The 21,686-nt window shown below is 42.7% G+C and overlaps 1 protein-coding gene across 5 annotated transcripts in view; it reads right to left on the bottom strand.

Moving 5' to 3' along the window:
• AKR1B1 (aldo-keto reductase family 1 member B) overlaps nt 1-21,686 on the bottom strand; it is a 158,807-nt gene that overhangs the window by 115,254 nt on the left and 21,867 nt on the right. For all 5 annotated transcript variants that reach the window (XM_085004812.1, XM_021078498.2, XM_085004811.1 and 2 more), the window contains exon 2: nt 675-800. The gene's annotated coding sequence lies outside the window, so the exon portion shown is untranslated. The remainder of the gene's footprint in view (nt 1-674; nt 801-21,686) is intronic.

The raw sequence follows: 21,686 nt of genomic DNA, 5'->3' as shown, positions 1-21,686 counted from the left end.
GCTTGCTGGCATTAAGTGAATGACTCTTAACTAAAAAGAGCTTCAAAGCAGTTGGACAGGGGATGTTTCAAAGCAGGAGACTGCCCACGTGTGTAGGTATGAAACCCTGCCACCCCATTGCTGGTCTAGCCACTTCTCTGGTTTACATTATATGAAGGTCAAGATCTTCTTGCCCTCTGCTGACTCATCACCCTTTATGGTCTATCCTTTAAGTCCACTGCCCCTTCAAACTTGAGGCTCCCATCATAAGTAACAATTACCACACTGGACTTGGTGACCAAATGGGTGGACAGTTTAGTAGAGACTCTGCTGCCACCCAGTGGTCCTTTGTCACTTCACATGCCTATGGTATCCAAGTTAGGAGAGAGGCAAGGGAGACCACACCTACTAATACATTGTCTACAAAAGTTGGTTGAATTGATTTGAATGTTGAAAAATCACCAGTGGGGATTGTAGGGGATGGAGTGGAGATGATGGCTGGGAAGTGGCCACTAAACTTTTAAATGAGATATGGTTTAAATATTTGGCTTTCTCAAGCTAAGTAGCCGTTTTCAGCCTTTCAGTGACTGCTCCAACACATCGCCACCGGGCACATCTCCCACACCTGGTCCTTTGCAATTTCATGTATATCCTTCTAGGGCAGGAAAATATCCTTAATGTCGCTATGTACTCACTGCCTGAAACGGACACACCGTAAGCAGAAATGCTCTTCTGACTTCCACTGTCAACTTTCCGTGAGGAAGGTTTTCATCCAGGAGTCCTGAACATGTGGTTCATGGAGCCCAGGCTTCGGGGAGGTCCTGAAATCAAGTACAAAATTTTATACTTGTGAACACTTGTTTATTTTCTCTCATTAAAAAACAAACAAACAAACAAAAAAAACCACAAAAAAACACTAAATTCTTAAAAGAATAGGTGGCCCATGAAAGAGGAAGTGCCTTGGTTTTAGGCAATTCAACTTCCCTTGATATCAGGCAAGTTTCTGTAACCTCCAAGCTTTTCTTCTTTTTGAGTTTGTAAATGTTTTTGGAAGTTAGTTACTGTACTTTCCCATATTTCTCCCAGGAAGCTTGTAATTTCTGCACACCAGCTTCTTAGGTAGCCCTGCTCTTGGCTACCCTGTTCTTGGTCAGCTGGGTCTTTGGCCAACCCAGAAGCATTCCACTCTCTGCTCCCTAAAGGGCAGAGAGTTTCTAAAGGGCTTTTCATTCCTCACTTAGTAGGATCCTACATTTCCGCTGAGAGCTCACCCCAATCATGTGCATGGCTCATTCCTGCTGACCCTCTGATTTACCTTCTATGTGGCTCATTAGCTCAACAGCCAAAGTGCGGAGTGGCTCCCCAGACGCCTAGCTGCCTGAGGGGCTGACTGCTGCCTTGAACACTGATGACTACTCTGATCGCCTCTTCCTTCTTAAGACATCTTTGCAGGGCAACCAACTTATCAGGTGATTTCTTCGTCAACTATGATCATAGATACTGTTCATTTTTTTTCCTAACTTTTTGTCATGGAAAATTTCAAACATATACAGAATTGTATAAAAATAGTATATTGAATGTAATGTACAGATTGCTGAGCTTTAGTTATCATTTTATAGCCAGTACAACTTCACCTGTATCCCCTTGCTTTCCATTCCCCCTCCCAATTATTTTGAAGCAAGCTCCAAACATAGTATCCTCTCATCTGGGAGTTCCCATCGTGGCACAACGGACTAGGAACCATGAGGTTGTGGGTTCAATCCCTGGCCTTACTCAGTGGGTTAAGGATCCAGCATTGCTGTGGCTGTGGTATAGGCCGGCAGGTGTAGCTCTGATTCACCCCCTAGCCTGGGAACCTTCATATGCTGTGGGTGCGGCCCTAAAAAGCAATAATAATAATAATAATAATAATAATGGTATCCTCTCATCTGGAAATATATCAGTATATATCTCTGAAAGGTAAAAACTCTTAATACCACATTCCACCTAAAATTTAGCAAAAACTTTCCAAAGTCATTCAGTGTTAAATGATAGTGGCTGAGGGTAGTTTCTCTTGTTCAGTTTCAAGTTTGAGTTTAAAAACAAACAAACAAAAAAAAACAATTAAATTTTACTATTACTAAGCTATCAAACTACCATTTAATTCGGTAAGTCAGGATATTCAGCTTCTACTGCTGACAAAAGTTCATAGAACTGAAGACAAGTCCACAAGAGTGAAAAAATTAAGTTTTTATAGTGTTATTTCAATAACTCATGAGAGAGTCAGATATTTTCTGTGAAGTATCTGCTAATGAGTCATACAATGAATAATCAGTCTTTAACATCTTACTTTTCCACAAACTTTGTAAATTTGTCCAACACTGTTTCTGCTCCACACAGATTTTTATCACCAATATACATCTTAGCAGATTCCACTTCAGATTGTATTAAATTAGCGATTGTCTCAACTTATTTGAAAATATTCTTGGAGTTCCTGTTGTGGCTCAGTGGTAATGAACCCGACTAGGATCCATAAGGACATGGATTTGATCCCTGGCCTCTCTCATTGGGTTAAGGACCTGATCCAGTGTTGCTGTGAGCCATGGTGTAGGTTGCAGATGCAGCTCGGATCCTGTGTTGCTGTAGCTGTGGTGTGGGGTCACGGCTATAGCTTTGATTTGACCCCTAGCCTGAGAACTTCTATATGCTTTGGGTGCAAACCTAAAAAGACAAAAGAAAGAAAGAGAGGGAGAAAGAGAGAGAAAGGAAGGAAGGAAGGAAGGAAGGAAGGAAGGAGAGAGCACAGCGGAAATGAACCCATGAGGACTAGTATCCTTGAAGATGCGGGTTTGATACCTGGCCTTGTTCAGTGAGTCAGAGAACCAGCATTGCCACAAGCTGTGGGTAGGCTGGGGAGGTGGCTTGGATCTTCCATTGCTGTGGCTGTGGTTTAGGCCAGCAGCTGTAGCTCTGATTTGACCCCTAGCCTGGAAACTTCCATATTCTGTGGGTGCGGCCCTAAAAACAAAACAAAACAACAACAACAACAAAAAGAAATAAAGAAAGAAAAAGAAGAAGAAGAAAAGAAAAAAAAATGTACTCAGACCACTCAGACCAGGCTTGTGACTTTGTTGGGGGTATTTCAGTTTCAATCTCCTCTTCATCATCTGTATATTGGGCATAACAATATGGTCTTCACATAAAGACTTATTTAAAGAATAGAGAAGAATGGAGTAAATAAACTCATTGTACTTCCATAAAAAAAAGAAAAAGAAAGAAAGAAAGAAAGAAAGAAAGAAAGAAAGAAAGAAAGAAGGAAGGAAGGAAGGAAGGTAGGAAGGAAGGAAGGAAGGAAGGAAGGAAGAAGGGAGGGAGAAAGGAAGGGAGGGAGGGAGGAAGGAAGGAAGTTCTTGCTTGCAGTTCCACACAAACTAGTCATAGAATAGTCAACTTGGCATTGACACCTCAGGTAAACAACAGCTGATCTGTGTTAGTACCATCTGTCAATTCGTCAAGATACAATGAAAAATACTCAGAATCATTAGCTTTTTTTTTTTTCTTTTTTTTTTTTTTTTAAGCTAGCTACTGATGTTGCTACCAGGGTCTTCAACTCTGACCAAGTGTTCTTACCAAAAGGCTGATCATCTTAAACATGTATATTTTCTCTGGACATAATTTTTCAGCTTTTATAGTCAAAGACCACCTAATTAAGTTACCATTGGTAAATGGCTTTCCATGATTGATAACAAGCGAGCCACCTAGAAACTTAGTTTGCAGCCTCATTTATATTTTTAATTCTTGTGAAGAAATTCTGCTATAATGAGAAATTCCGTTTTTAATTTCCTAATTTTTCTGACTATTGCTTTCCTGTGAGTGTGGAATATTGTGAGGCGTGCTTAACCTGGTAATGTTGACTTATGCATTTTTTAGCACAGTTACAGTGTCACTGCCTAATAAATATAATTCAATAACAAAACAAACCATATTCTACAGTGACTTAAAAGGGCAACATCTGAAGTTCACTCTTCTTGTTTTGACATGAAGGATATGCACAGGAAATATAAAAAATAAAGTCAGAGTTCCCCTTGTGGCACAGAGGAAATGAATCTCACTAGTAACCAAGGTTTCGGGTTTGATCCCTGGCCTTGCCTAGTGGGTTAAGGATCTGCTGTTGCTGTGAGCTGTGGTGTAGGTTGCAGACACAGCTCAGATCCTCCGTTGCTGTGGCTGTGGCATAGGCTGAAGGCTGTAGCTCTGATTTAACACCAAGCCTGGGAAACTCCATATGCTGTGGGTGCAGCCCTAAAAAGACAACAACAACAACAACAACAACAACAAAAAAGCTATGGAGATGTTTGAGATATTTGAGAAGGGACTGCTCTTTGCTATGATAACTACTTGCGATGGTATTTCAGGGCCTCTTTCAAAGGGATATAGCCCTTCAATCAACAGCTAAGTCTAAAACACACTTTAACTTTTCAAACTAAACAAGAGAGCATGATTTTACATTGTGGTATTGACCGACTCAAGATCTTTTTTGGATATAAATTAAGCAACTCCCTATCCTTATATCTTGCTCCTAGGAAATCATGGTTTGTATTTGGCACAGATACCCATGGGCCAAGGCCCCCTGGTTGTCACTCTGGTCTTGTTATCCATTAGAATAATTGCATCAACCTGTCTTCCTAGAGCCCTGTTGTGGCAATCAATGCAGCAAATCAATGCAGCAAATTAATGCAGCAAATCCTGCCTTCACTCTGATAATTATATGCCATCAACCTGCTTCTGCTACTTCAGACTAGCATCTCCATGACACCAGGGAGCCCAGTTTTCCCAGCAGTGTTTCCTCCTTGGCCTTCAACCACAGCCTATGGAGGACAGAAAACACTGAGTGTGTCAGGATACTGGCGTCTCCCTCATGAAGCACTCCTTGCAGCTTTAGTGGAGAGTGTTCACTCACCTTCCTGAGAAACACAGTCATCTGGTGAGTCTCTGGTGCTGCACAAATGAGTCAGGTCTAACATGCCCACCTTTCTAAGCCCCTGACTCCTTTCTCTGCTGAGGAATTTCTACCATCTCGCCATCTCATGTACTGGAGGCATTATTTTTTCCAAACTTTGAGGAGATAGTCTAAGAGTTTATTAGGAGTGGCTTCAGGTGCCCTTGGCAGGATGAGCTGGGGGAGGAGAAAGCAAAGAGCAAGAAGAGTGAGAGAATAGACCACGTGGCTCTTCTCACTGGTAAATCCTCAAACCCAAAATCAGTTTGGAGCTGAGGAAGGGAACATACTTTGAACTACCTGACAATTTGGAATTTTTAGCTAGAGAGCACCTTTTAATACCCAAAAAGACTGTTTCAATATCCAAGAGTGAACAGAAAATGAATAGAGTCACTGGATCTCCCCATGGTCGCTCCAAGGGACAGGGAATGGCGAGCCAACAGTGTTTTTGAAGGAAAAGCTAAAAGAAAAAGAGAGATGTTTCCTCATTATACATGATCAGTTACAGAGGGTTCGAATAACCAGCTGCTCAAGTGCTGAAGTGCAGCACTGTGCACGCACTGTGTTGCTACCTTCTAGATCTTCGAGTTGTTTTTTTTCCATTTAGGGCGTGGGTTACAATGAGTTATTATGCACTAAGAACTAAGAAAACACTGAGTGTGTCAGGATACTGGTGTCTCCCTCACGAACACAGGGAACAAAATATGTTACATCTACATACGTGCGTAATATGTGAACTGATCTTAGAGGGTGAGAAGTAATAACATAAGGGCCGTACAAAGGTCTTAGTCGTGTGCTACGAGCCCTCTGAAAGGAAAATCTCATCCACGAAGTGGGGGTTGCGGATCAGAGAAGGTCTCATGAAGGAGATGATAATTAAAAAGGGCTTTTCAGGGCCGAGTATGATTTTGAAAGATACAGAGAAAGAAGTCTTTCTGAGTAGAACAATAAGAGAAGACATAGTAGGGTTATACTGGGGATGAGAAATTCAGTTTAGATGACACAAGGAATGTAATGGCAAGCATGACATTACCTCTCATGCCGGGATGTAACAGAAAACTTCTCACCCTCTAAGTCCAGTTCACATATTATGCACGTATGTAGATGTAACGTATTTTGTTCCCTGTGTTCGTGAGGGAGACACCAGTATCCTGACACACTCAGTGTTTTCTTAGTTTGACCTGTACCTGGAGAGTCCTGGACAGCAGGAAGCAGGCTTTATATTTCATACGGAGGCACAGGAGGAATTGTTTGAAATTCAAATACCTTCCCTAGTATTTTTCAAACAGTTTCTTGAATATGATCTTCAAGTTCTTGTTTATAAACAGAATCTCAAGATAGAGCAAGTGGGAGTAAGACTCTGCTAAGGACCCAGTGGGCAGGTAAATGCTGAAGCAGAGCAGTGAAGGATCCAGTGGAGGTGGCTACACCATACTCCTCGGATAGGAGCTACCTGGCAAACACAGAGAGCCAGCAACAGCTGGGCTGGAAGGTGGCAGAAGCCTGATACTCAGGCACCACACCTAGACTTGGCAGCCTCCAACAAATCTCCCTTTCCTTGAAGTCCACCTACCACCCTGCCCCCGTCTGCTCCTGGTCTGAGTACAGAAAGATGAACAGAGCACCACTGTGTCAGATCCTGGGAGCAAAGGCCCTTTTTCTACTGAACTTGACTGCTCAGCCTTCAAGTGGAATACTGGAGCCACCCAGTATCAAAACACCGTGCTTAGAATAACAAGCATATACGTTCCCCGTACTTGATCTTCAAATGGAAGAGAGTTATCTGAATGCTGCTAAGGTGTCAGAAGCACATCCATGATTGTCTCAGAGAGCTGGTGCAAGGAGGTGATGTACCCACACGTGTAAAGTGGTTATCACTTCCTGGCACGGAGCAGACACTCAATATTAAGTTCCCTTTCTGATGTTTTTCTAAAGAAGGGAGTGGCACAGAGTAAGCAATTTCTCTCTTATGAACTCCCTCTTTGAACACCCCTTGCCCAGCGCAGACAATGAAAGCTATAGTGTACCCCTCACCATATTCCCCATTCCTGCAGACCCTCCTCAAGCGGACGGTTTCAGCCCGCTCTGCCCAGCCCTTCCTCTGGACCCCTGTGGCTCGGTGCTGTCCCTCTTTGACCCAATGCTTCCGCAGTTCTCAGTGCCCCTGGGAAGGGCTGCTGAGTGAAGGAGAAACAAAAGGGTTTCTTCACCTTGGCCTAGATACTACAATTCTGTTTGTCCAAGCTAAGATTTCTTTAGGGTTTTATTTTGTTTTGTTTTCTTAAAAAGCCACAACTTGCTCTTGACTCATATTTAGCTTACAGCCAATGGAAAGCCCTGAGCCTTTTTTCTTTTTTTCCCCATGTGACACTGTTAAACTATCTCTCTCCCACCCAGATCTTGGACAGTTGTTTGTTTTTCTAGATCTGAGTAAAGGACTTCTCATGCCCGTGACATTCCATCTTGTTAAGTTAACTTTCTCCATTTTAGCCTATCACAATATGGTAATTCTTGTTAAGTGAAAAAAATAAACGCAGCGCAATGGTATAGAGATATCAGACTAAGGCCCAAGACATCCAATCATGGAAACCCCTCTAAGCAGCAGAGCATAGCAACCACAAAACACCACAGCAGATATGTATGCTGTAGTTTTCTTTGCAAAAATAACCCACAAGCCATATAACTCACCAGTGTTAGTTTCTGTTAACTTCCCAGCGTTTTAGACTCAAAATTTCTTTTTCAGGAGAATATATTGATTCTCCGGAACATATGATTTCTTTTTTTTTCTTTTCTTTCTTTTTGTCTTTTTAGGGCTGTACCCATGGCATATGGAAGTTCCCAGGCTAGGGGTTGCATCGGGGTTCCTAGTTACTTTATTCTTTTGGATGCTACAGTAAATAAAATTGTTTTCTTAATTTTCTTTACAATTTGTTCACTGCTGGTATATAGAAACACAACTAACTTTCTGAGTGTTGATCTTGTACTTTGCAACTTTGCTTCCTTTATTAGATGTGGTAATGGTTGTTTGCCTGTGGCTTCTTTGGGGGTTTTCTATGTATTAGATACTGTTACTGGCCAAGAGGTACTGCACAAATCCTTGTTGTTTTTCTAAAACCAAACCAACACCTATGTAAATAATTCTTTTATTAAACTCTCCTCAAATTACAAATTTCCCTTTGGGAATGAAACTAATACAAGGTGTCAGTCAGGATCCAATGAATAAAGCAGAAATGGGTCTGAGTATTCTAAAAGGGAAGAATTTAATGGAGAGAGTTGCTTACATGAATATTGGAAGACCTGAGAGGCCAACTAAGTAACAGTAAAGAAACCTAGAAATCAGTAACAGCTGGAAGCCACTACCATTCCTACACAGCAGGGACAAAGGAAATATACTGTGCTCTCAGATCCTGGAGGCTGGAGTGACCTGGAAGAAGCTAGAATCTAGCTCAAAAGGAACTAGAGCCATAGGAAAGATTTGCTGTCACCGGAGACAGGAGAAAATACCCCTCCCTTCCCATTTCCCTCCTCCCACTCTCCAGTCTCATGCCATTCCCGTTTATTGACTCCAACCAGAAGCCAGCTAGCCTAGGAGTCTGAGAAAAGCAGCATGCAGGAGAAAGGGAGCTGGGCGAAAAAAAGATCAGGGAACATGCATCTCATATTCCATAAAGAAGACTCTTATTTATAAGGTGACATTTCAGGAGAGACTTTTTTTTTTAGGGCCGCAGGTGCGGCATATGGAAGTCCCAGGCCAGGGGTCAAATTAGAGGAACAGCTGCCAGCCTACACCACAGCCACAGCAACAAAGGATCCGAGCTGCATCTGTGACCTACACCGCAGCTCACGGCAATGCTGGAACCTTTCACCCACTGAGCAAGGCCAGGGATTGGACCCATGTCCACATGGATCCTAGTCAGGTTCGTGACTGCTAAGCCATGATGGGAACTCCAGGGACTTTAAAGAAGCAAACCATGCAGGTATTTGGAATAAGAATGCTCCAGCTGGTGGGGGGAAAAAAAAAAAAAAAAGCGCAAAGGCCAGAGGAAGGAGCATGCTTAGGGGCTTGGGGAACCGACAATCCTACAACAAAAGTGCATGTGAAAGGAAGGGTGCAGTCCAAACCACATCAACTGGAGAAGTGCCAGTTTGGAGGGGAAATCAGGGGCTCACTTCTGGCCACATTAAGTTTGAAATGCATCCGTACAGATCCCGGGGGGAGGGCTGTTGGATATATGGCTCTAGAATCTGGGAGATGTTTGTACTGGAGATATAAATAAATATGGGAGTCACTGACATATACACAGTATTTGTCTTAGTTTGGGTTCCCCTAGAAGCTGACCCTGGCAAGAATGTGAGTGGTTTACTTGGGAAGAGAGTCCAAGAATTGCCAGTAGAGAAGAGAAATGATACAGGGAAAGGAAGAAAGTCAATAAAAGGGGTGTTATAAGTTATCCCAGGAGGCAACTGAAATTTGTCACAAGAGAGAATTCTGTGAGAGGGTGTAGAGTAGGCGTCAAAAGTATCCTAACTAAGGGATCAGAAAGCTGGGTTAATTACCCACCAAGTTGTCATTCATCTTTGGTTGAGAGCTGTTCTGGGAGCATTAACTCTCTAGCACTTCGAGCTTCCTCCCCCCATACACTCTGGACCTGTAAAAGCCCCCCACCCTTGCCCCCAAGCAGAGTCAGAAGAAAGGGTCCCAGCAAGCTGTCTTCTGTGTGTAGAGGTGAGTTTGAAGGGGTACAAGTGGGGCAGACACAGCATGAAAGGATCTAGCATCACCCCAAGAGTGAGTGAGTTAAGAGAGAAAAGGTGTCCCATCACCAAAGCTCTATAGCATTCCAACATTTAGCGGTGAAGGAAGTGAGATGGAACCAGCAAAGGACACCGAGGAGAGCTCAGCAAAAAAGACAGCAGTGCTTTGGAAGGCAAGTTTAAAAAGTGCTCCCAGCAAGAGAGAAGTATTAACCATGTCAAATGCTGCAGAAGGTCAACCAAGGTGAGAATTCAGGTTTGACCACTGGATTTAGCAATTTGGAAGCGAAGGGGACCTTGACAGGATCAATTCTGGAGGTGTGGTTCAGGATGGGGAGTGAATTCCAAAGAGAAACTGAAAACAGCCTATACAGATGATGCTTTCAAATAGTTTTATTGTAGAGAAATTGAACAGTGATTGGAGGGAGAGATGGGGTCAGAAGAGAGGCGGGTGTGTGTATGAGAGTGAGCGTGTGCATGAGTGTGTGTGTGTGTTTAACATAGGAAATGTTGCAGCACATTTGCATGTGGATGGACTGATCCAGTCAAGAGGGAAAAACTAATGATGCCGGAATAGGCGGAAAGACTACAGAAGAGGTGCCCTTGGTAAACGAGAGGAAAAAGGATGTAGGATCGGGCACGACTGGAGGGGGCTTCCTCGGGAGCACACACTCATGGAGAGTAACAGAGAAGGCAGAGGGTATGGTCACGGATGTTGAGAGGTGGGGGCGGGTATGGGAATTCTCTTCTGAATTGAAATATTTTTCACAGGAGCAAAGAAAGCTGATATTTGAGAAATGAGGAGGAGGAGTTGTTGGAGGATTGAGGCGAGAGAAGAAGATGGGAAACAGATGAAAGAAATGGAACGAGATGGCCAAGTAGCACCACTTGAGCTTAGTGAACATAAATTTCAAGTGAGAGCAGTCAGGGTGGTTGAGTCTTTTTCCAGCCACGTTCAGCTGCTTGGGTACAGACACAGAGTAGGGGAAATTAGATTTGACCACGGTTGAATATGCTCTATTTACAACCTCCAACATGTAATATTGCTCCAGGAAGACATAATTAGCTAAGAAATAAAATTTTCTTGGGAAGATCATCCTGAATTCCAAGAGTAGGCACTATGTTATAAGCAAAGAGAGAAAAGTAATTTATGAGAAAGTAAAGCAGAAGTGGCTTTACTCAATCCATTTTGAAAGTGTTATCCTACAAAATGCATCTGGGATTTAGCAGGAAGCAACTGGTTAACAACTCTACCCTCAATAAACACTGTGACCTGGCCTTCCTTTCTGTGCCTCTTGGTTCTGGTGAACCCTGTTGTAGCCACTGATTAGCAAAGGGGTCAGAACCCAATAAGCCACTTAACTGTTAGAGATGTAAATGCTCTGACTTTCTTCACAACAGGCTGAATATATGACAACCACAGGGGATGTAAAAAGCAAAAAAAAGGTGTGTTTGAAGAAGTCTCACCTTTTTCTAATAAACATTTTTGCTCTGGACCTTTTGTAGGTAGAGCTTATATCTTTGACGAGCCTCTGGTCAGAGATTCTAGTAAGAAAACTCTTGGACACCAGGAGCTGGAGAATCTGGACCCTTGCTTTACTCCTCACCAACAGGAGTTAAGACACAGTTATACTGTGTCTTTCCATCCCAGAATCCAGTTTATGGACAAGGTCAAACAGCCCATATACAAGTGCTCAGAAGCCGCTGGAGGTGGGCAGTGAAAGGGAGGACATAGTGAGATAAATATTGTGCCTCCAAAAGATACGCCCAAGTTCTTTCTAATTCCTGGAGCCTGTGAATGTCAGCCTTGAAAACAGGATCTTTGCAGATGTAATTAAGTCAAGGATCTTGGAAGGAGATCATCCTGGACTTAAGATGGGCTTCAAATCTAATGACTGGTGTCCTTGTAAGAGAGGGGAGAGGAGGGTTTGAGACACAGAGAAGAAGGCATTTTGAAGATGGAGGTGGAGGCTGGAGTGCTGTGTCTATAAGAGGCAATGATTGCTGGTAATTGCCAGAAACTAGGAGAGAGGCATGGAACAGATTCTCCCTCAGAGTCTGGGGAGGGAACCAACCCTGCTAACACCTTGATTTCAGACTTCAGGCCTCCTGAACTGCAAGAGAATACATCTCTGTTGTTTTAAGCCACGTTTGTGGTAATTTGTTTTGGTGGTCCTAGGAAACCAACACAGGGAGTGAACCCACATTTTGGCAAAGTGAAGAGTGTGTGGTCAGAAAAACCCCAAGGAAGCACTCATGGGACTAGGGAAGAAGGCTGGGACCACCCAAAGTTCCTAAAACCTTGGAGCACTGCCCTTAGGAAGCCCATATTCTAGAAGATTATGACTCCTCCTCCAGAAATCATGTTTCCTCACAACCTGGAAAACCTGCAATTATTTTGAGTCCATTGTCCCAGTTCCATGAAAGCGTTTGCAAATATTTTGCTCCCCAGGAAGTCCTCCCCTCATGATTTCATCAGCCTGATTCTGCGGTCCTGAAATGTCTGCTTGCAGCAGGTCTGAGCTGAGAAGACCACACTTGAGGAAGGGAGCCTCCCAAACACTGGTCTCGCCCTGGATTCCTGACCTGTGTCATCTGGAATGAAAAGAAGCAACAACCGGGAGTTTCCTTTGTGGCACAGAGGAAATGAACCTGCCTGGAATCCATGAGGATGCAGGTTCAATCCCTGGCCTCGCTCAGTGGGTGGGGGACCCAGCATTGCTATGAGCTGTGGTGTAGGTCACAGACGCGGCTTAGATCCCACAGTTGCTGTGGCTGTGGTGTAGGCTGGCAGCTGCAGTTCCAATTCAACTCCTAGCCTGGGAACTTCCATATGCCATGGGTGTGGCCCTAAAAAGCCAAAAAAAAAAAAAAAAAAAAGAAGCAGCAACAGCCAGCACTGCACTTTGAGGTGTCCGGGCTTTTATTCATTCTGCTCTCTGCTCCTCCACTTAGGGAGCCCCTGCTTATCTTTGGAGACTTGCCCGAATGCCTTCTGCTCTGTGAAGGCCTTCCTGGAACCACGGGATTGTGTTCTTCAGTGTTCCCATAGAACGGGCGCACTTCTGTTAAAGGACTTATTAAATTTTATCATAGCTTATTTGATATCCTTTTGTCTTACCTGAAATACTCCAGAGGAAGTATTATTCATGTCTGAATCACCAGCCCTTAGTCTGGAAGCTAGCTCAATGTTTTTTTTTTTTTTTTGGTATAAAAAGAAAGCAATATCTGGGGAGGTCCTTTGTGGTGCAGGGAGTTAACGATTCAGTGTTATCACTGCTATGGGTTGGGTTCGGGATCGCTTGCCCAAGAACTTCTGTATGCCTTGGGTGTAGCCAAAAACAAACAAACAAAAACCTTAGAAAATCTACAGTATCCAAACCCAGAGTTTCTCAAAAACATACAACTGCTCTTATTTAACTTCATCTATTTTGGATTGCAAGCCATTGGAATTTGGCAAAGGAACAAAGTGACAGAAATTAGTGTGTCCTCTGAGTAAGGAGTTCAGTAAGTATTGGCTCATTGGCTATTATGATCAGAGGAGAACTTTCTGGGAGATGAGAAGGGCAATGTCACCCCCAGGACTGCAATCTTCTTAAACACCAGGGAGGGAGATTCTTCTTATTTTGGATTGGCATTTAGCAGACTTCTAGAATTAGCCAAGAAGCAGCACACTGAGCCATGTTTCTTTCATCTGGTCACTGCAGAGAGCGCAAACGTTTACACGGACAAGTTCAAGGTCATGTATCATTCCATGGTCTAGCCAAATGCCTTCTTCCATCATACTTGGTTTGGAGTTTTACCTGGAGTTTTATGTATCTGAAAATATTCAGAATGAACCCTCAGTTATAAAAGAAAAAGACTGTGCTCTAAGCTTATATGTGAATATGCTCCATAGAAAAGATGAAAACATCACATGAACAGAAGCTGAGAGCATAAATAAAAGAGGAAGGTTTGGATAGGTAATATGTGTGTTCCCATGGGAACATACAGCTGCTGCCAACAAAGACCATGGGAAAAGGCTACAGACTCTTCCTATGATTCAGGCTGAAAACAAATTTGTAAAGAAGTCAAAATACACATGAATCATCTCCTCTTTCATCCACCACAATCATTACTATCAAGTCAAAATCTGTCCTGGAGTCACAAATAAAACCAGCCTGTTGTGACAACGCCAGACATTTGCACTAAATAATCTCCCCACCAAGAAATTCCAATAGCTTCAAACACCCACCCCATAACATTTTAATGCCTTCGCTTGTTAAGACCCTCATAACCAGGCACTACAATCGGTGTCCCACTTAATTTGTGACCACTTCCCTGCTTTGGTCAGGATGGTCTTCTCACCACCCCCTACATACCACCCCATATACCACGTTCATTCATAACTCTAAACTTTACTCACACTCTGCCTTCCAGTGCATTTTCCTTTTTCCTTATCTATTCAAACCAATTTATTCTTCAAGTCAAGTTCCAATATCCTCTGATCTATGTGGTTTGTCATGGATGTAAATTATTATGGTTTTCTCTTTACTTTGAATTTTCTATACTGTCACTTGATGGCTAGAATCCAAGCTAATGTTTTTTAGAAATTAACTCATCATGTATAAACACTCATTGGGTTCACACACTGTGCTAAGAGCATAATGGAGATTTCTTGCTGATCTTGCAGCTATTTTCTCTACTGGGTTTACCATTTAAAATCATTATTTCCTTCCCAAAGATGACCAAGGTAACTAAGGACTCTTTGCTCCTTTTCTATCCTATGCAAGGGAAGTTCCCCCTCCCCCCACTCCTTGGGCTAAGAAAGATTAATAGACACTAAACTGGTGAGAGCTGTTAAAATCTTCAACTTTAACCCCTTCCAAATGGAGTAAATTTCAGTTAAAGTACAAATCAGTCACTAATTAAGGAAAGCCTGTGCAGATAAGGAATATTCATTTTGGACCCTTAGACTACTTTTGGGATATTCAGATTATGGAATCACTAGCTGATTCTCACCCCAGGATTCAGAATGAGAGTAATCTAGGGGGAATCTGAACCTTGCAGAAAAAAAAAAAAATAATAGGACAAGGCTAGATTCAGGTCCCAAGTCTGGCAATCCCACTTTAACCATGAACAGATAATGGAATCTTTGTAACAAGAACATCTACTTAATATCTGAAACCCCCAAATGCCTCTATTTCTAGGGCAATATCATCTCTGTATTAAGAAACTTTCTAGATGCCAAGAAATTTAGCCTGATAGTTTAAAAAGTCACTCTAGTTCACCTGTGAGCAATAAGACGAAAACAGAAACCAAGTTCTCCTCCCTTTAACTGAACAAACTGCAGTTTACCTTTGAATGAGTTTTCTGTAGTTTACCTGCTGTGGTAGATGACTGTCAAAAACATGTACACCTTTCTCCTTTTCATCTCCATGAGGGGAATAGCTTTCTCCCCACCCTTGACCATGGGCTCAGCCATGTGACTTGCTTTGGCAGGCGTGATATAAACAGGGGCTTGAGATGTGCTTGAGTGTTGGGCTTGCCTCTTGCACCTCTGTCATCTCCATGGGAACAGTATGTCTTGACTAGTCAGTCACCCACCCAAAGAGGGTGAAGAGCTGCCCAGCTGATCTGAGGCTTTGTGAGGTTAAATGGTTGTTATTTTAAGGTACCAGAGTTTTGGGGTGGTTTATTACATAGAATTTGGGGGACCATAGCTAACTGATATACATACTAGTAGCTCCACAAATGACCAGATTTTCCCAAGTTCAGTTCCCAGAAAATACCATTCTTGACCCTAAAAGGTGCAAATATATTTTTCTATGAACGTCCTTTTTTTGGGGGGCCACACTTGCGGCTTATGGAAGTTCCCAAGCTAGGGGTCAAATTGGAACTGCAGCTGAGACCTATACCACAGCCACAGCAATGCTAGGTCCATGCCACATCTGTGACCTAAACCATAGCTTGCGGCAACACCAGATCCTTAACCCACTGAGCGAGGCCAGGGATCGGACCAGCATCCTCGCAGACACTATGTCAGGTTCTCAACCTGCTGAGCCACAATGGAAACTACTCTATGAGCTTCTAGATCAAATGGTACAGTGTGCTTCAGTCAAACACTTTTTTTTCTAAAAAAATTCTGACATCGTTTCCCTCTGAGTATTGGGAGTGCTCGGGGGAAATGTGATGTCTATTTGTACAGGTACTTAACTTGATTCCAGGCTCAGAGAAATGACTGTGATCCCTAAATCTGTCCCTGAGTCAGGGACTGCTGCAAACGTGAAAGTAGCAGGCCTTATTAGCCAGGGGCTCGGCAAGAAACAGACAGCATACTCAGCTTTGTTGTGCAGAGGCTTTTTTACACCAGAGTTAGAGGAACCAGTGAGGGATGTTGAGACTAGGGACAGAGGGGGCTGCTGCAATCTCTAGCCTGTGCAGCAGGGTGGAGGCAACCTTATCATCAGTGTCTGGTTGAGGGCAGGAGTCGAGAGGGACTGCCCAACCACAGCTGTCATTTTAGTGATGGGGTCATTGATAGAACCAAAGTGGAGAGAGAGGATGTGGAAGGGGATAAACACCAGAGCTTATTTCTCCTTCCATAATTTGGTCTCCTGCCAGTGCTTCCCACTGGTCAGACGCTAACACAGTCCACAGAGGCCAGGACAAAGGACATAGCAGAGGAGAACAGAGAACAGATGTGGGGAGAATCAAAGAGTAACCAGAAGAGATGTTTATTAACACTTGCCCCAGTTTCTTCAGGAAAGAAAACATGGGCGGGGAGGGAGGATGAGAAAGGTGTTATGTTTACAAGGATATTGGTTACAGAGAGTGTATAAAGTCTTTTGTCATGAACCCATGAGCAAAAAGATGAAGACACAGAGAATCTAGGGCTGAACCAGTAGGTATCTTTGTGTTGTACTGTATTGATTCAAAGATTTCTTTAAAAGCATCATGAGCTAAACCTGAAGCATGAGGAGGTTTTTTTTTTTTCCTTCTTCTTCATATAAACCATAGAGTATATTTAATTCAATTAAACATGAAACTAGAATAAGATTCAGTCCTTATAAACTAGCAATTATGTTGTTTTTTTAAAAAAAGAACAGTGTAGAGTTTCCATTGTGGCTTAGTGGTAACGAACCTGACTAGGCTCCATGGGGTTGCAGGTTTGATCCCCAGCCTTGCTTAGTGGGTTAAGGATCTGACATTGCCGTGGGCTGTGGTGTAGGCTGCAGACTCAGCTCAGATCTGGCATTGCTGTAGCTGTGGTGTAGGCAGTCAGCTGTAGCTCCAATTCAGCCCCTAGCCTGGGAACCTCCATATGCCACAAGTATGGCCTGAAAAAAGAAAAGGAAAAAAAAAAAAAAACAGTGATATTAATATTAAATTACCTGGAGAACAATTATTTGGAGGGAGTTATGGAACTAAGCTAAGGACCTGAACCTCTGGATTTGGGGTTGGGATTTAAGAGATATTTTACTGGCTAGGGAAGTAAAATATATCTTGGCATCTGAAGATTTCCAGCCTTTTGAGCCAAGGGACCTTGACATTATTTCAACCTTCTGATTCTTGACCTATAGAAATATTAAGTGGACCTATTTCCAAACTTATCAACCCATGGCACATCCATAAACCCACACTTGCTAGACTCTTTTCATTGTTGTTGTGTTTATGTTTTTGCAGGAGGACAGGGTGGAGGGCAAAGAACACTGAGGACTCCTGGGTCCACACATACACACGTGCCTATGCATATAGCAGGGTCAGCCACCTGTCTTCAGCAAAATTACCCCTGCTTTCCATTTTTGTTTCCTAAAATGGGCAAAGATAAGTAAAACCAAAACATCAATACACAAAGGATGTCTTTTATCATACACAGAAGTATCTTGACATGCTGGGAAATGATATTATACATTATACCATTTCCTTTGAGAAAGAAGTGGCTGACTATCCATCTGAACTCAAATATGTGAGACATGCTTCCCTGGTTTTGCAATTATTCTTTAAACTCAATCTTAACCTGAGAAGAATTCTCTAACAATAATACTTTGGGGATAACACTGGGTTAAAAAGGAAGTGAATTCTGCTCTTTAGGAGTACTAGATATAAAAGGAAACATTTAAAGTATTCGATATGTTCACTCTAATTTTATTAGTGTGTTTGATAGTGAACTAGGCTACATTAGGTGTCTCCAGAAGAGACCCTGAGACTAGGACCAAAATTAGTTTCTTGGGAAGGCAATTTCAGGAAGCACTGGTAGGGGAGGGGCAGTGCCAGGGAAGGGAGGAGGCAGTGCCAGGGAAAGGAGGACAAGTTCATGAGCATGTTGCTGCCCTGGGGAACTGGGGCTCATTTCTACTGTGCAACCCTTAGGAGGTGGTATTAGAGCATCCCCGAAAATTGTCCCACCCAAAGGATGAGAAATATGGAGAATTTAGCTATCAGCTCTCATCTGTCACTAGTCTGGCGGCTGTTCTCACGGTTGTTAACTCCCTGGCACTTCCAGTCAGCCTGGCACCCAGCATGTTCTTGTGGTCAGAGAAAGCTCCTAGGCTAAAGGATGCAAGTACTGGCAACAGAAAGCCATCAGTGGCTACAGGAGCACTGAATGCCAAGGGAATACGAGTGGGTGCACCAGTGGGTGCGCCAGAAGTAAGCACTTCAGAGGCACGACTGATAAACACAGCAGCAAAGCTTCCTCTTCATGGGAGGGAACCAAAAGGCCGGCCACGGAGGGTGGCAAGATGCGGAAAGCAGAAACTCATCACTGTGAGAGCAGCCCCACTGCCTCCCCACACAGGTTCCCTGCCTGCTTCTGCTCACCCACAGGCAGGCACTGGAAGGTCAGGCTGAGGGAGGGCTGAGAGAATGTCTGCTTTTCTTCTTTGAAGACACTGGAAACAGTCAGGGAAGGAGCTTTACAGAACACAGCCAGCAAGAGGGTGAAATGCCTTTCTAGTCAATGAGAACTTAGTGTCTATATTCCAAGAAAATGTTTCTTTCTCAGGCTGTGAATTTGAATCATCTGATTTCTCTACAGGCTTGAAAGCCACAGGATTATCCCTTCCAAGGGAAATACTGAAGCGGAAGTGCTTGCTCTTCTTCCATACAGTTTCCACAAAGTGCCACCCCTTTACATTTTACCGTATGCCTGCCGCAGTCTCCACCTAAGTCCCGCCCTTAGAAGCTTTTTGTACCTCTTCATGTCAAACCCAACCAGTAACTGAGACTTGGGCTGTTTGCAGTTCCTAAACTGGGAAACCGGGCGGGGGTGGGTGGGGTGGTGCAAGAAAGGAGACCCATGCCTGCCCTGACCTTCCAGGGCGCTCTGAAATGACAGTGGTTGATGTTGACCCCAGAAAACTGGTTCTCATGTAGCTTTTAGGCTGATTTCCTTTTCTCCTCACTTCACTGGAGGAAGGATTCCTTTCAATAGGAGGAAGAACACGACAAGGAGTAAGTAGTTAACTAGACAAGGGTGGTATTAAGTGTTCTGGGCTAGGGAACTGCATGTAAAAAATACATTAAGCCGAAGTGATAAGCCCACGAAAATGTGCTCAACAACTAGTTATTAAGGAAATGCAAATTAATACTAAATTGAGATGCTACTTTACACCCACTAGAATCCACTTACGCTAACATTTAACACTGACAATATCAACTGTTGAGAATGTGGAACAATTAGAAGCCACATACATAGCTGGTGGGAGCGTAAAATGATACCAAAAACTTTGGCAAAGAAAACATATGATGCAGAAGTTGCAATTTCAGGCAATTATCCAAGTGAAAATATATGTTTACAAAAGGACTTGTGTAAGAATTTTCATAGCAGCTTTATTCACAATAGCCCCAAGATGAAAACAACCCAAAAGTCCATCAACAAAAGGATGGGTAAGTTGTGGTATGTTGTCACGTGGCAATAAAAAGGATGGATTAGTGTACGGATACATGCGACAATGTGACAAACACAATGCTGAGAAAAGAAGCTGGGCACAAAAAGGTGTATAAAAATTGTATGTTTCACTTACATGAGGGTCTAGAATAAGAAAAACTAAGCAGTTTGTTTGGAGAGCCACTCGGGAAGGGAGGAGGGCTCTTTCTCATGACATGGAAAGCTGGTAAGGGGGTAGGTACGCAGGTGTATCTAGTTGTCAAAAGTGTTCAATTTAGACTTGTGTGTTGCAATGTACATAAATTTTACCCTAAAAACTATAAAAATAATGATACTCAAATGGAGGAATTGGGGAGTGGAAAAATAGAAGAAACAAGACTGGTAGAATATCAACAGCTGAAGCTGAATGATGAGTAAGTAGGATTCATTATACCACTGTTTATCTATGCTTGAAATTTTCCATAAAAAAAAAGAGTTTTAAAAAATAAGCAAAAACCATCTTTTGACTTTCAGGGAACTAAAAATAGTTCAGTATGGCTGGAGTGGGGAGTGTCTTTTCCACTCTTTCATTTCCTAGGAATCTTCCCAGACAGGGGTGGACTGCAGACACCAAGTCTTAGTCACACCTCATCCTAGAGCTTGGAATGTGACAATGACTTGCTAACATAAACGAATACTTGTGGTGGGAAAAACAGACATGTGTATCTCATGTGTAAACACAGCTCACCAAATACTGTTCCCTGAGGTACCCTGCAGCAATAGGAATAAGAATTCAAACACGAGCCATTTAGCCACCCCGGAATACGGTCATGTTTACTGGTATAGGCTCAGACCAGTATAATCCCCTTTCTTAACTTGGTAAGGTTCCTGAAGTTGCAGTAACTAAACCACACCACACTCAATCAACAGCTAATTAAAAAAAAAAAAGCAAACAAAAAAATCGATCAGTCTTATAAGTTAAAAATTCTATATGAAAAAATATAAAAACATGCTCAATAAATCATCATTTCTCATCACTTTCTATTTCAAAATAGATTCATGCCAATGCTGTGGGTGCTTCCTACAAGTCTATATTAAATTTCCCTCATTTTGATCCAATGTATTTGTGGGTGCGTTCACACAATGCTTAAGTGTGTGAAATCGGGGTCTCTGTAGACTTGTTAAAGTAAATTACAGATTTCTCCCTTAGGAAAAAGGTCAAGTTCTCTTTAATTTTACAGGTAAGAGAACTGAAACCAGGAGATATAAAGAGATTTATCCAAGGTTACAAGGGGTGGGACAACCATTTAGATATTTTGATTTCTTTGTGTTGAGGGAGACTCTTCTGCAATGTGCTTGACTATGGAATGCTTTCCATTAGCTACATCCGTACTGAATAATTCAAGAGAGCTCTATCTTGGCGATTCAGAGAATGTTATACAAACACAGAATCGTTTAAAAGGTCTCCACTGCACTAGTAGAACTATTTTGCCCCATGGAAATTCCAATATAGTACAGGGTGATATCGTCAAAAGACTTTGGAAAATGCTGGCAATTCACTGTTTGCAGGCGCCTGCAGATACAGCATTACAGTGGCTACTGAACTGCTCAAGACCTTTCTTCTCTGTAATTCTCTTCTTACCCACATCTTTTCTTGGGTGGCATCACATGCTCTTTATTTACTAGTTATTTCCAGTGGTGGCTTTATAATCCATTAGTGGCTCATGAAATCAACTTCATGGGACACAATCAGCATTTTAAAAATGAAAATTAATTTAATTAGAATATATGAGCATATAACACATAGGGCAAGTATTACTTTGTGAATTTTCTAACTGTGCATTACAGCCACAAGCACCTGAAAGTCAATGGCTTCCATAGAGCCCCGCAGGGACTTTTAAATGTTGTAACTCTGATTACTCCTTTTTCAATTCACATATTTGTGTTGTGTACTATTTTTATCACATTTTTATTTTTTATTATTATTTTTTTCTGTCTTTTCTAGGGCCGCTCCTGCGGCATATAGAGATTCCCAGGCTAGGGGTCTAACTGGAGTTGTAGCCACCGGCCTACGCCAGGGCCACAGCAACGCGGGATCCGAGCTGTGTCTGCAACCTACACCAC

The sequence above is a fragment of the Sus scrofa genome, chromosome 18, assembly GCF_054392235.1.
Source record: "Sus scrofa isolate SSC_HxYL_T2T_F1_AM1 chromosome 18, Sscrofa_HxYL_maternal_Yorkshire_Landrace_v2.0, whole genome shotgun sequence".
Lineage (NCBI taxonomy): Eukaryota > Metazoa > Chordata > Mammalia > Artiodactyla > Suidae > Sus > Sus scrofa.
The sequence above is the reverse complement of the archived record's forward strand: the minus strand, read 5'-3'. Positions and strand labels throughout refer to the sequence as shown.